Source organism: Epinephelus moara, chromosome 20 (genome assembly GCF_006386435.1).
Source record: "Epinephelus moara isolate mb chromosome 20, YSFRI_EMoa_1.0, whole genome shotgun sequence".
Classification (NCBI taxonomy): domain Eukaryota; kingdom Metazoa; phylum Chordata; class Actinopteri; order Perciformes; family Serranidae; genus Epinephelus; species Epinephelus moara.
In genome coordinates, this window is record NC_065525.1 from 4,334,535 (window position 1) to 4,347,340 (window position 12,806).

Consider the following 12,806-nt stretch of genomic DNA (forward strand, 5'->3'; position numbering starts at 1 on the left):
AAATAAAATTTCCTGTTTGATATATATGAGCAGCCAGTGTTGGCCGGATGTAAGGTGACTAAGCAGGGTAGTGGTTTAGCATCTTGACCAAGCGATACTTTAATTTGAAAGCGGCGACCGGAAGTTTCGACATTAACTACCGCGTGCTTGACGGTGGTTAAGTGAACGCTGCACTGCTGGCTGCATGCAAGAAAGCTGTGCACTGAACCAGCGTAGTGGATCTTTTTTTTTTTTTTTTTTACTAGACAGGACTCTGTTAACCACCATACTGATGGAGTGAGAGGAGAGCTGTGCCCGAAACAATACTGACTTGTTTCTTCCACTCAGGAGCCTCTGGTTTTCTGATTCGGATAAAGAAAAAAATTGTGTCAGCTGGGCGAGGAGAGGATCCAGAACACCGCATCAAACATGTACGTTGGTCCAATGTTTTTCATTTAAAAAAGCTGTCCTCATGTCTAACTACGCCACATGCTTGTCCTGCTGTGTTTTCAAGGTTAGTCATAGTTAACCTATTTTTGGTTGGGGGCTAAGCTATGACGCTAGCCCAGGACATCTTCTGTGTCTTGTTTGGTGGCTCCTGTATAAGTGCCCCCTGCCTGGCTGCTGCAGTCCTGTCCTGCTCTCTGCTGTGTGGGAAATGCAGCGTGCCAGACCGTGTTTACAAAGCTTTTAATTCGGCACTAACTTACTCGGAGCCTGAGCTGTAGCTGCAGTCTAGCGGTGTCAATGAAATGTCACCTTGTTGGTTTGCTTGTTGCAGAAAGTGTTCTCACAAAACATAAAGTAACAGTGAGTGGTAGCAAGCTTTACGGAACATCAATGACTGCTACAACTCGTAATATGCCAGTAATATAAGTGTGTAGCCCCCCCCCCAAAAAAAAAAAACATGTCGTGCCTAAAAGTTTTTAAGGTTTTGATTTAAATTTGTCTCGTCGTGACAGTGTCAGCGTTGTCACAGTCTGTAATTGTCACTCAGACTGGGGAGAGTATTTGTCACTGGACTGGAAACGAAAAAAGTGAGTGAGGTTTTTTGTATATGTGCGCGTGCGTGAGACAGTATCTGCTGTACTGTTTTACTGACCAAAGCTTTAGGCTACATGGCACACGGTGTGCATGCGTGGGCCTTCAGTGTGTGTGTCCAGCTGGAGTATTAATGGAAAACACGAGTTGCATCTTTGAATGTTGTGATGAGAGATTAAAACATGAGAATATAAATTGTGCGTGTGTCGAGGTTGCAAAGGTATGAGGTTTTCACGGTACAATAACCATCTCAGAAAATTTCACGGTATTACAGTTATTTTTATTAGTATCAGCAGAGGTGGAAGAAGTATGCAGATTTTTTTACTTAAGTTAAATGTGACAATATAAGTAACGGTCATATGTTCAAAATATTAGTAAAAGTAGGCTACATGTGTTTAGCTTTAAAATACCCAAAGTGAACACACTCTTTATGCAGAATTGCCTATTTCAGAATAATACATCCATAAAACTTCAATTAAAAGTCTAGTCCCAGTTTAACACCCAGTCTCTTTTACTAGCCGGGATGGGACACATTTTGACAAATCTGTCTCAATTAAACGCCTGTTCTGGTTGCCAAGCAGTTCATTTTTTTATATAAGTTCTTTGGATGTATGTACTAAATATAGGCCCATTGATTTTAGTGATTAAGCAAACGATGAAGTTTTATGGTATCTCACTGGATTACAGTAGGTGATGCATTAATGTAAACGGAACTTTGATGAAGCTGTATGTAGGGATAAGGATATACCTGCCAGCAGGTAGTTTAATCCATAATCATACATAATTAGTTGATTTATAGTGTGTTTTAATAATCTAAATCTGCAAAAAAGCAACTGATGTTGTCAAATACATTTAGTGGAGTGAAAAGTACAATATTGACTTCCACAAGATAGTGGAATAGAAGTATTAAGGAGCATGAAATGAAACAACTCGACTGAAGTGCAAATACCTCAATTTTGTTCTTAAATACAGTACTTGAAACAGAAAATGTACTTAGTTACATTTGACCATTGATTATCAGTTACAGTTACCGTTAAAGAAATGAAAACAAAATGTTTTTCTTTGTTTTTGGTTAAACAAACACTTAATTGAAGCTTGAAACCATTTTTTGATAGAAGTATGTGAGAAAAAAAGCAGTCGAGAGGGAAAGAAGATGCACATGCAGGTGAGATTCTCCGTTTGGTTGCATTTTTTAGTCAGTACAGTAGATAAGTAAATGTACATAGTATGATAACTGTCAATTTTCATACTGTGGGATACCTTTAAACTGGTATAGTTGTAACTATGTTAAGTGTGTTTTTTCAGGCTACACTGAGTCTAAATTTTCAGTTTCATTCAGTTAAAATGTTAGATGGAAGGTGGTCTGCATTTTAAGAACTTCTTAAACTGACTAGAGCAAAGCTTAGAGTCTCTCATTCAGTAAGGTGACCTTGAGTGTTGTGAAAGGCGCCTATAAATAAAATGTATAGGCCTAATCGTTAGTACTGTTATTATTATTTTGTGATATGCTGAGTATTGCAATAATATAATGGCGATCTATTACTTTTTTTTTACCTTTTTTTTCAACTGTAAATTATGTCTCCATAGGAAAACTTTGTTAACCTCTGTTTTATCTAATAAGATAAAGTTTTCAATCTCACTTTAGCCATTTTTTGCAGCAGCAAATGTATCTAGTGAACTGAAAAAGCAATTGATTATGTTATTCTAGTAGGCAACCTGAAGTTTAATTTGTATTTTCTTTTTATATAAATAAGTTATATAAATAAAAAAGCTGTACTTGGCACTGTGTGACGATACAGTATTGGCACACAAAAATATCGGGATACTATGCTGTATCGATTTTTTTCCCCACCCCTACTAAAGAGATCATTTATTGATTAATTGATAATGAAAATACCTGTCAGTCTCCAGTTGGAGTGACAGCATTCTTGGCATAGCTTTGAAATACAGCACATACTGTAGTAGCACTCTGCCTGGAGAAAAAAAAACACACAGTCCTGTTTGATCGTGTTCCAACAGTTGCTGTAATAGGTGACAAAAACAAACTCATTCAAGGAGACTGTGGGAATGCTCTTTCGAAACTACGTACATGCTCTCTCTGTGTTGCTCTGTCAGAACGGAGTGAACAGTAAGTTCATTGTGCTGTTGCAGGCCTCTCACTGTTAGAAGACCTAATTCAGCTAATAATCAGGCCTGAGCTAACAAGCTGCATGAAACAGATACAGTGCAGGGGGCAGACACTGTACTCACTCATCTGATTCAAATTTCACTCAGCATTTATTGTTTTCAGCCATAAAGCACAATGGAACATAAAAAACCTTTTTAACCTTTTTAACTCTTTATGTGTAATTGTAGTTTTTACATGCTTAGTGCACGTTATACATTCAGGTGTTTTGTAGCTGCAAAGCATTAAGAATGGACAAATCTGGAAACTGCTCAGCAAGATAGACAAGCTGAAATAATCTGCATGCTTGTCATCTTTGTGCTCTGTTTAAAGGCACATTGCTTTCATACTGGCTCAACCCTACAGCTAGCGATGCAGTCATAGGATGAGGGGCAGCTCAGACTGCAGCTTTTCTTTCTTCATGGTCAGACAAATTCATTGTTTAAACTAGGGTTGCAGCAATATAATATTTACATTATTATCTTACCGTGTACATTCCAGTGTCTACGATATTGGGAAAAAAAATGCAACTGAACGTTAAATCTCCTCTTTATTTTAGTTATTTCCTAAAGGAAGACTTTTTACACATACTTTCATTCACAAAATGTTCAACCAAAAATAGCCCTTCCATTTTCATTCCTTTAAGGGTCATTCTGACTGATAATAATATAAATTCTGTAATACTCTGAAACAGCAATATTTTGTGAGGTGGTTATTGTACCGTGAAAATCTCATACAGTTGCAACCCTAGTTTAAACTTTTACTGTTTCATCAGGCTAAGAGAATGACTGAAACAGGAATTGAATTGAGAGTAAGGATCGCTGTCAGTCTAAGATGACTCATTTACAAGAAGTTCTCGTTGTATGTACTAGATTAATCTAATATTAGTTACATACTGTGGAAATACCAATAACTAACCCAGAAAGAAGCACACATTTCAAATGACAAACAAACTGTGTAGACAGCATAAATGCATAGAGTGTGACACATACTGAATGTAGAGGCTTTCATACAGGTCACAGGGCTCACTGAATGGTTTGATGAAAATGATGTGAATCATGCTTTGGCCCTCACAGTCACCAGATTTCCCTGTTAGATTTTGGAGTGAGATGTTAGACAGTTCTCTCCACCACCATCATCTAAAGAGGGAATATGTTCTGAAGGAATGCTGTTCATCCCTTCGGTAGAGTTCCTCACAGTTGGAGAATGTAGTTTAGCCCCTTTAACACTGCCTCTTCAAGGCGGGAATTTAATGCAGTTGTTTCACCTCGCCATAATGAGTAAGAGGTACATTTGGGAAATGGGGGAACAAAGTGGTCTTGCCCTTAAACCGGCATCGTCTGTATAAATGGGCCTTAAATACAGCCACACAATTCTCTACTGATGTTTTCCAGGTGTTTCTAAGAATGCCTCATGAAGTGGATGTCAGTATTACTCAGTATTCCGCTTAAAAATGCGTCCTGCTCTATCAACTCAAGCTCACGTTAGTGCTAGGAGAGCAATGTCTGTGGTGAGGCCGGGGAGGGTGAGGAGGAGGGGGGGAGCCAAAGAATTCTCAGTGGGCTCTCCAGCCGGTGCGCTACAGAGAGACGTTCATTTACTGGAGGCATTTTATATCTGGCTGATTTTTGGAGACTGTGGTGGGGCAAATTAGACTATGGCGGGTCACCATAATCTCGTCAGTGTATGGGAATCACTGATTGGCATCAAGGGTGTGACATTATGATGACATGTTATGTGTGCAACCAACTGAGGTAGATTGAAAAAGTAGCTGATAGCAGTTTGCAGCTAACTCAAAGAAGAACAGCAGCTGAAAATTTCAACAAATTGAGAAAACAATGAGGTCCAAGCAAAGGACGAGATCAGCCACCATAAAGGGATGGTAAATGATTGTTATTTTCACGGTACACCGTTGGTATTGCTTGTAAGGGTCTGCTGACACGTATGTTATATACACATGCATGATATTGGATTTTTTTGCCCATGTCCAATATGCTGTAACAACTCATTTGACCGATAACCAATAACATTATCGACATGTCCACTTTTTTACCTACCTAATTTTAGTGATCATCAAGTCTCTTCTGTAGTGGAATTAACATCATATTATGTATGCATACTCTTATCGTGATGGCCCCCAGCAGATGGAGACATGAAATACAATACTTTTCAATGTATGTAATCATTCATTCATTCATTCATTGTGCAAATTACAAAAAGCATGTTGGCCAATTCTGATAATTAATTTTAAAGCTGATATTGGCCAGTACTGATGACATGCCGATATTATCTCGCATCCCTAGTTACATGTCATGTCCATCATGCTTCTTTTGCTTCCATGATGCCGGCATAAAAGTGGAATATTGGTGTGCATGTAAACGTAGTGACTGTCTCACCCTTCGATTAGAGGAAACCTGGCTGCCACCTTACTTTAGAGTGTGGCTTTTCTTTAAAATGCATAATATTCATATGTCAGCTGATTGTAAAAGAGGAAGAGTAGCAGTGAAAAGTGAAGCACCGCAGAGAGTGGCAGTTTGGAGCATGTTGGTACTGGTACTGCAGAAAATGAGTACTGAAGCCTTTTCAAATATTCAGTATTGATATGAATCGATAGGTCAGTATTTTTTGACACTAGTTGTGTGTGATATTTTGGAATGGAATGGCAGCAATTTGTATGATGACTATTTATACCGTCATAGTGCCCCAATATTTGCCAGAAACAGGCCTCAAAAAAGGGGTTTTGGGCCCCCTGAGACCAGACAGCCCAAAGTTGAGGGTGCTCAATATCAACTTATGATGGCCCAAGGTATGGACTAACAGGAAATAATAATGGAAAAAGAGGTAGCAGAAAGAATCATGAGGGCTGGACCTGGCTTCCGGCCTATGAACTTGTGTTTGCAAACAGTAAACTAGCTCTGAGGCCCCAAAAGCAACCTGACATGGTTCACCCAGCATGCAGCCAGTTTGAAAGCCAGCTTTAGACCTCTCTCTCTCTCTCTCTCTCTCTCTCTCTTTCTCTCTCTCTCTCTCACACACACACACACACACACACACACACACACACTTGTGCATGGCCCTTTGATGTTAATGACTTCCTGTGGTGGAGTAGACTTCCTTGAGGAACTGGACAAACAGCCAATTAAGACACACAAACTCTCAAACATTGAAACACTTCTACCCAGGAGGAGTCTGCATTATATAAGTGGAGTAAATGACTCTGACTCTTTAGGTAGATGGTTTGTAAATCCTTGAAACATTTTTACAAGGAGGGGGCGTCTATCATCTGACAAGCAGTTTTAATAGGGCTGGGACGAAATGCTTACCTCCTGATTTGATATTATCATGATACTTGGGTGCTGAGTCAGTATGTGTTGGCATTTTTAAGTATTGCGATTCTCCAAACATTGAGATTTGATATTACTATGTAAAACGATTTTAACACTAAACCATGGGAAAAAATTGAATTACACACTCAGTACACACAGTGTATTTCATGAGGCATATTTTCAAAAACAGTGCACATCTTATGTCAGTCATTCTTTCCTTTATTTCAGCAACGCCATATACTCTATAGAAAAGGGGTAAATAAACTTATCTTTTTTTTTCTTTTTTATCATTCTGTTTTGTTCTGTGGGAGTATTCCTTTGCTACATTGTGACATTTCTCTGACTTAAGCACCAGAAAAGAAGATTAACATAGGACAGTTTATTAAGGCACAGCTCATCCCATGCCTACCAAATGCCATAAGAGGCAATAGGAGGTACCCTGGAAATCCAGAGCTCGTGAGAGCACAATTTGAATTTACTCAGCAAGTCACTCTGGCAATTAGTAATGATGCTCATTACCCATGCCCTTGTAGCCGAGCTGCACCAATCACATCGGTGTATCTGATATAGGCGGGCTATAGGGACTCCAATATCAGCGTCAAACAAGTCTCTAAACATTTTTAACAAATTGAACATTGGCACCTTTATATGGAAAGATTCATTAAAATTAGACTGTGTAGGCCTGTTTGTTTTAGCTGGGTGGACCTACTTAAGTGATCACTGAGTATAGACATTAAAAATACAATAGGTTATATGTAAGCATGCAAGCTTTTTGGGAGGTTTGGATTTTGAACTAACCATATAGGCAGCCAAGTCTGTCTGTCTGTCTGTCATAAAGAGAGAATCTGAGATAAAGTTTCAGAAGACTGATCCATAATTATGTTAGAAGTAGTCAGTGTTTAAGACATTTTCTACGGAAAGACCCCAAAGTGAATTGAGTGAGGAAAGTATTTTAATATAATGTTATATATCAGAATGTATGTAACAGCAGTGGTCAACGTTGGGATAAAACATTAATTATTGTTGTCTATGGTCAGACACATTGGCATAGCCATCAGCTGTAAGTACACATGGGTGGGACCTTAAGAAAGCAGACTGAAGTGGGATCACTGTTATTATCCACCTGACATGACCTCTGACTCAGCCCAGCACACACTTGGTGTGTGTGTGTGTGTGTGTGTGTGTGTGTGTGTGTGTGTGTGTGTGTCTGTTCAGTGGAGTTCTGTGCAGAGTGACTCATGCTGACTCTTTTACTAATCACAGAGCTGTTGCAGTAATCATATATTGCACTGACTAAAAGAGCTATTTAGACCTTTGCTGACCTCCTATGTTTTTGTTCTTTCAAAAGTAAGTGCACATTGGATTGAGAAAAGTTTGGGTACTGGTGGGTCAGTTGCTGTTATTTTCAGCACTGATCCTGGGCTTCTGCAGACCAGGAAAAACCCTGCTCATCTTGTCGGAGCATTTCTTCCTATTCATCTCATCTGCCTTGCCTGCTGTCTTCTTCTTCTTGTAACCTCACAGTTTTCTCATTCCTATTGACAAGTACTTATTGAGGAACTTTTTTTGACTGTTAAGTTTGTCACAGTGATTGTGTCTCTCTCTGACTGTCCTCTTCACCACCTCTGGTTGTGTCTGCACATACAGATGGTTCAGGTGAAAGAGAATATAAGAGGATTACTAGGCCTTTTGCCTATTGGGCCAAAGCCATGGCAACAGATAGGGAAAGAAAGGCATTCAGTATTTATATTAATTCTTATGCAACAAAAACATAAGTGGATGAACCTCATCCAACAATGTTGGACAAGGTTATCAGCATATCAATAGATTGTTTTTTACTCTTTGAGGGTGGACTAACTATGGAAATGTGTTACATCTTTTCTCCTTGTGTCATTGCTTGTGAGTTGAACGGTAAACTACCCAGTATACACACTACAAAAGTATTCTACCTGCTGTGTGAGTTTGGTCAGTGCAGTTAGATGATGAAATGCTGAAGCAGAGCTGTGACCATCTTTTGTGCTGGGATGCCCCATTATTTTTCAAAGATTCCCTCAACTCAAACAGGTGTTTTTCTTGTGTTTATGTCCCCTAAAATGTCTGAAAAAACGTTTGACTATACTGACTGTGTAAAGTTTGTCACCAGGTATTTTTACATTCCTCTTCTGAAGGGGGTGATGCACTTTCCTAAAATCTGGGTTTCAAATGCACAGTCAACACACTAGATTAGGTACATCACTAATTTGAAAGCTAATTGATAACTAATACATGAAACACATAGACTTGGCACAACACTGGCGAACTTACCTGAAAAGTCCAGCACAGAGCAGACCAGACAGAATATATCTTTCTGCAGTCTGTCTGTTACAAGCTAACAAGGTAACAAACAACATAAATAAAAAATGCTAACTACACTTACCATTCTGATATGTGTGCTAGTTGCTGATTTTGGAGTCCTCATCTAAGCCTGACTGACTGAGGCTCAAACATATACGGCTAAATTGCTCCGATGTTTCCTCTACTGCTAATGCTAGCCCAAATGAAGTCAATATATCCCGGTTACTAGGGGTGGGAATCGCCAAAGGATCCTCGATACAATATTGTCACAATACCCAGGTCACAATACAATATTATTGTGATATTAAATGTATTGCAATATGCTGAGTATTGCCATAGAATATACTGCAATTTATACCTTTTTTCTAACTGCAAATTATTTTACCAAAGGGAAACTTTGTTTTACCTCATAAGATAAAGTTTTTAGTTTGTTCATCTGACTTGAATCATTTTTGCTGCATACACCTGACAAACTGAACTGTTGGCAGGTTTAACACCCTCTGTGAGGCCAGATAAAGCATGTGAGCGAAACACTTGCACATACAGGTATCCTGCTAACTGAATGGCAACACCTAAAAAAAGCTGATATCAGATCAAGTTTATGCTATACTGAGAATATTTTCACTGCTTTACATTTCCATCAGTGAGTCATTAATGGCTTTAGTTACCCATCTATGCTCTTGTGAAAGACACCAGAATCTGTTGATTAAAAACAGTAATTCTAGCTCGCTAAACACAGGAGCTGCTGGTCTACTGCTGCTTCGATCAGTTGGTCTCTCTCTCTCTTTCTGTCTCATTGTGTCATACAGATTCCTGTTAATTTATCATGTTGATCTGTTCTGTACGACATCTATTGCACGTCTGTCCATCCTGGAAGAGGGATCCCTCCTCAATTGCTCTTCCTGAGGTTTCTACCATATTATATTCCCTCTTAAAGGGTTTTTTTGGGGGAGTTTTTCCTTATCTGCTGTGAGGGTCATAAGGACAGAGGGATGTCGTATGCTGTAAAGCCCTGTGAGGCAAATTGTGATTTGTGATATTGGGCTTTATAAATAAGATTGATTGATAGATTAAAGTGTTGTGTGACTCTGGTGAATCTGAACTAACCCTTTTAAATGCAGAAGTCACACAATAACACAAACAAAATAACTTGTCTAGGCAGCAGTAGATAAGCAGCTTCTGCATTCAGCAATGTTAAATTACTGTTTTTCTCAGTGGAGTCTGGCTCTGATGAGAGAGATAAAGCAGCCTTATTTTTCTGTAGGAAGTCACTGTCTGACATTAAGGTCAAGCACTGAAAATATAATATTCTCAATATAGTGCACATTTAAACTAATATTGATTTTTTTTTTTTTTTTTTTTTTTTTATTAGGTGGAACTTTTTTTTAAGTTTTTTGTTGCTGACCCCCCCACAGCAGTAGATTGCTTTGCTTCCATGTCAGATTCTAGTCTGCTTCTCCACACTGAGGTTGAATGAATGACATCTACTGTTTGAAATATTCTCTCTATGGATAATTACCCCATACAGCGCTACCTCAGAAGATCTGAACTATGCCTTTAAAGACTCTGGTTTCAAGGTTAGCAGTCTAAATTGACTGAATTTCCAAAGTAAAGATGGGCAAATGACCTCATCTAAGAAACAAAATCTACTAAAAGAATACATTTTGCACAAAACCATTCTTAGTAAATATACAGTATGACTATACAACTGTGTAATAATGGTTTCACATGTAGCTCAAATCACCACTGTGTCTAAGCACAGCCTGTAGACTGTTAACATTTTGGAACCCGTCGTCAGTCTTAGACTGAAGCTTGTGTAACATTAACAGCAGGTTGTGGCCACAGATTAAACCACCAATGCAGCACCTGCTCTGTGTGTCTCTACCTGCCCATGCAGCAGCTTAACCCTCCATAAAGGGTTAACCTAATGACACAGTTTCCCTTAGTGCACGTCCTGCTCACTGTATAACAGCGTGGAGTCACAGACCCAGGTAGACTAGCAAGGATTCTTTTTAAATGCCATTCAACAACCTCCTGTCATTTGAGAAATTGGTGTTGAAATTCTGATTAGGTGATAACACGACTAATGTCAATTGCACAAACATGTTTTCACTTATGCAGTTAAATTTAGGCACGTAAATTAACTATGAATACAATCTAGAAACTTTTTAGACTTTCTGAAACATTTAGGTTAAATACATTTTTAATATCCAATTGGAAGTACAACTGTCACATTTGGTACATTGCCAACCTAATTGGAAGACATAATTGGAATCCTCCAATCGGTTTTAACACGAGTATTAATGTAGAGGTTATTTTCAATGTATGTGTGACTCTGAACCATATTAGACTGGCGACAAACTAGTAATTAGCTTGCTGCACTCCAGTGACAGCTAAGCTGCTTACTGGCCAGCTGGAGATTAACCAGAAAGTCCCCACTTAACAGGGGTCCACACACACACGCACACACACACACACTGAGCCAGTCATGTGATGCTTAGTGAAGTAGGAACAGTCTGTCAGGTCATTACCATGCTGATTCTACCTCAGCAGAATGAAACATGATTAAAATGATTTGTTTTATCAACAAGCACAGAACAGTGCAATACAGGGTTTGTCCCTGCTTGCCTAATTCTAAGGAGGGCCAATCTGCACACCTAAAAGTCAGACTGTACAACATGAGGACAAAGTGTTACTGGAGTACATGAGCAAACAGGGCTGACCTTCCCCACTTTTAATATTATTAGTGTTATTTTGCATTCATAAAAACCTTCATGATGACTGCTGCAAAGAAAATAGTGATACAGTTACTTGGAGTAGCATGTCTAAGTGGTCAGTATGCAGAGGCCAGGTGACTTTCTAAAATGTTTGAAAAATATGGCAGATTAACCAGCAGAAATGCTGCATACACCTGACAAACTGAACTGTTGGCAGATTTAACGCCCTCTATAAGGCCAGATTAAGCACGTGAGCGAAACACTTCACATGCAGATATCCCACTAACTGAATGGCAACACCCATGTTAGAAGTGTTGTCTGTTACAATCACAGCCCCCCAATCTTGTGCTGTATTTTGCAGGAGGTCTGCAGTGTTTGCTTTGCTGTGACTTTTGTGTACTGCTCTAGTTTGGAGAATGTGAGACAGCAGTCGCCAGCACTCGTGACGTTGTAGTCACATATGAATCCACTGACCTTGATGTCCAGGCGTCACAAGTTAATGTCACCCTCCCTGTTGTACTCAAAGATTCTTCAGCTTTATGCTTCACTTCTCTGTAGAGCTTGGGTACGGCTGTGTCGGTGAAAAAACGTTGAGACAGAGTCACATACCTGGGTTCCAGTGTTTGTTATAACAAAAGCCTTTGTTTTCAACATCGCTGACTAGACACAGATCTTTGCACATGAAGTTGGTGATGGACTGTGTTATTGTCTTAGCTCTCTCAGAGTTGAATGGCAGTTTTTGTCAAGCTAAGTGTGTCCAGTGTTGGTTGATTTTTTGGCAGAGCAGGTTTAGCATTAGCATGGCTATATGTCCCTTTCAGCATTCATGGTGCCATCACAGATGCAAAGTTACCCATGAACTTTGCACTGGTAACAATCTGGATGGTCCTTTTCCTCTTTGGCATAGAGGACACAACGTCCATGATGGACTCTTCAGACCACAGCACACCTTTCCACTTTGTGTCAGAGACAGGAATACGTATTCCTGTCAAATACGTTGGCGCATGATAACGACTTACCGGCGACAGAGAAGTCGGGCTCCAGGTGAATAACTTGTTGTCATGACTGCCCAAAAGTACCTGAACAGCCGAGCCATGGCGGCACACATTATGTGGCGTATCAGAGGAGAAACAAACCGTTCACATTTCTCTCTTTGTGGCAGGTAATGGCCCACAAACCTCACCGCACTTTAGGGACTGTTCTTTACTTATGAAGGGACTTGTCAGGGGAGGAGGGTGGCTGGAT

At 39.5% G+C, this 12,806-nt stretch overlaps 1 protein-coding gene across 1 annotated transcript in view; it reads left to right on the forward strand.

The window, feature by feature from the left end:
• The first annotated feature begins 158 nt into the window (after positions 1–158).
• LOC126407375 (rho family-interacting cell polarization regulator 1-like) overlaps positions 159–12,806 on the forward strand; it is a 105,830-nt gene continuing 93,182 nt past the window's right edge. Inside the window, exon 1 of the mRNA XM_050072200.1 lies at positions 159–410. The gene's annotated coding sequence lies outside the window, so the exon portion shown is untranslated. The remainder of the gene's footprint in view (positions 411–12,806) is intronic.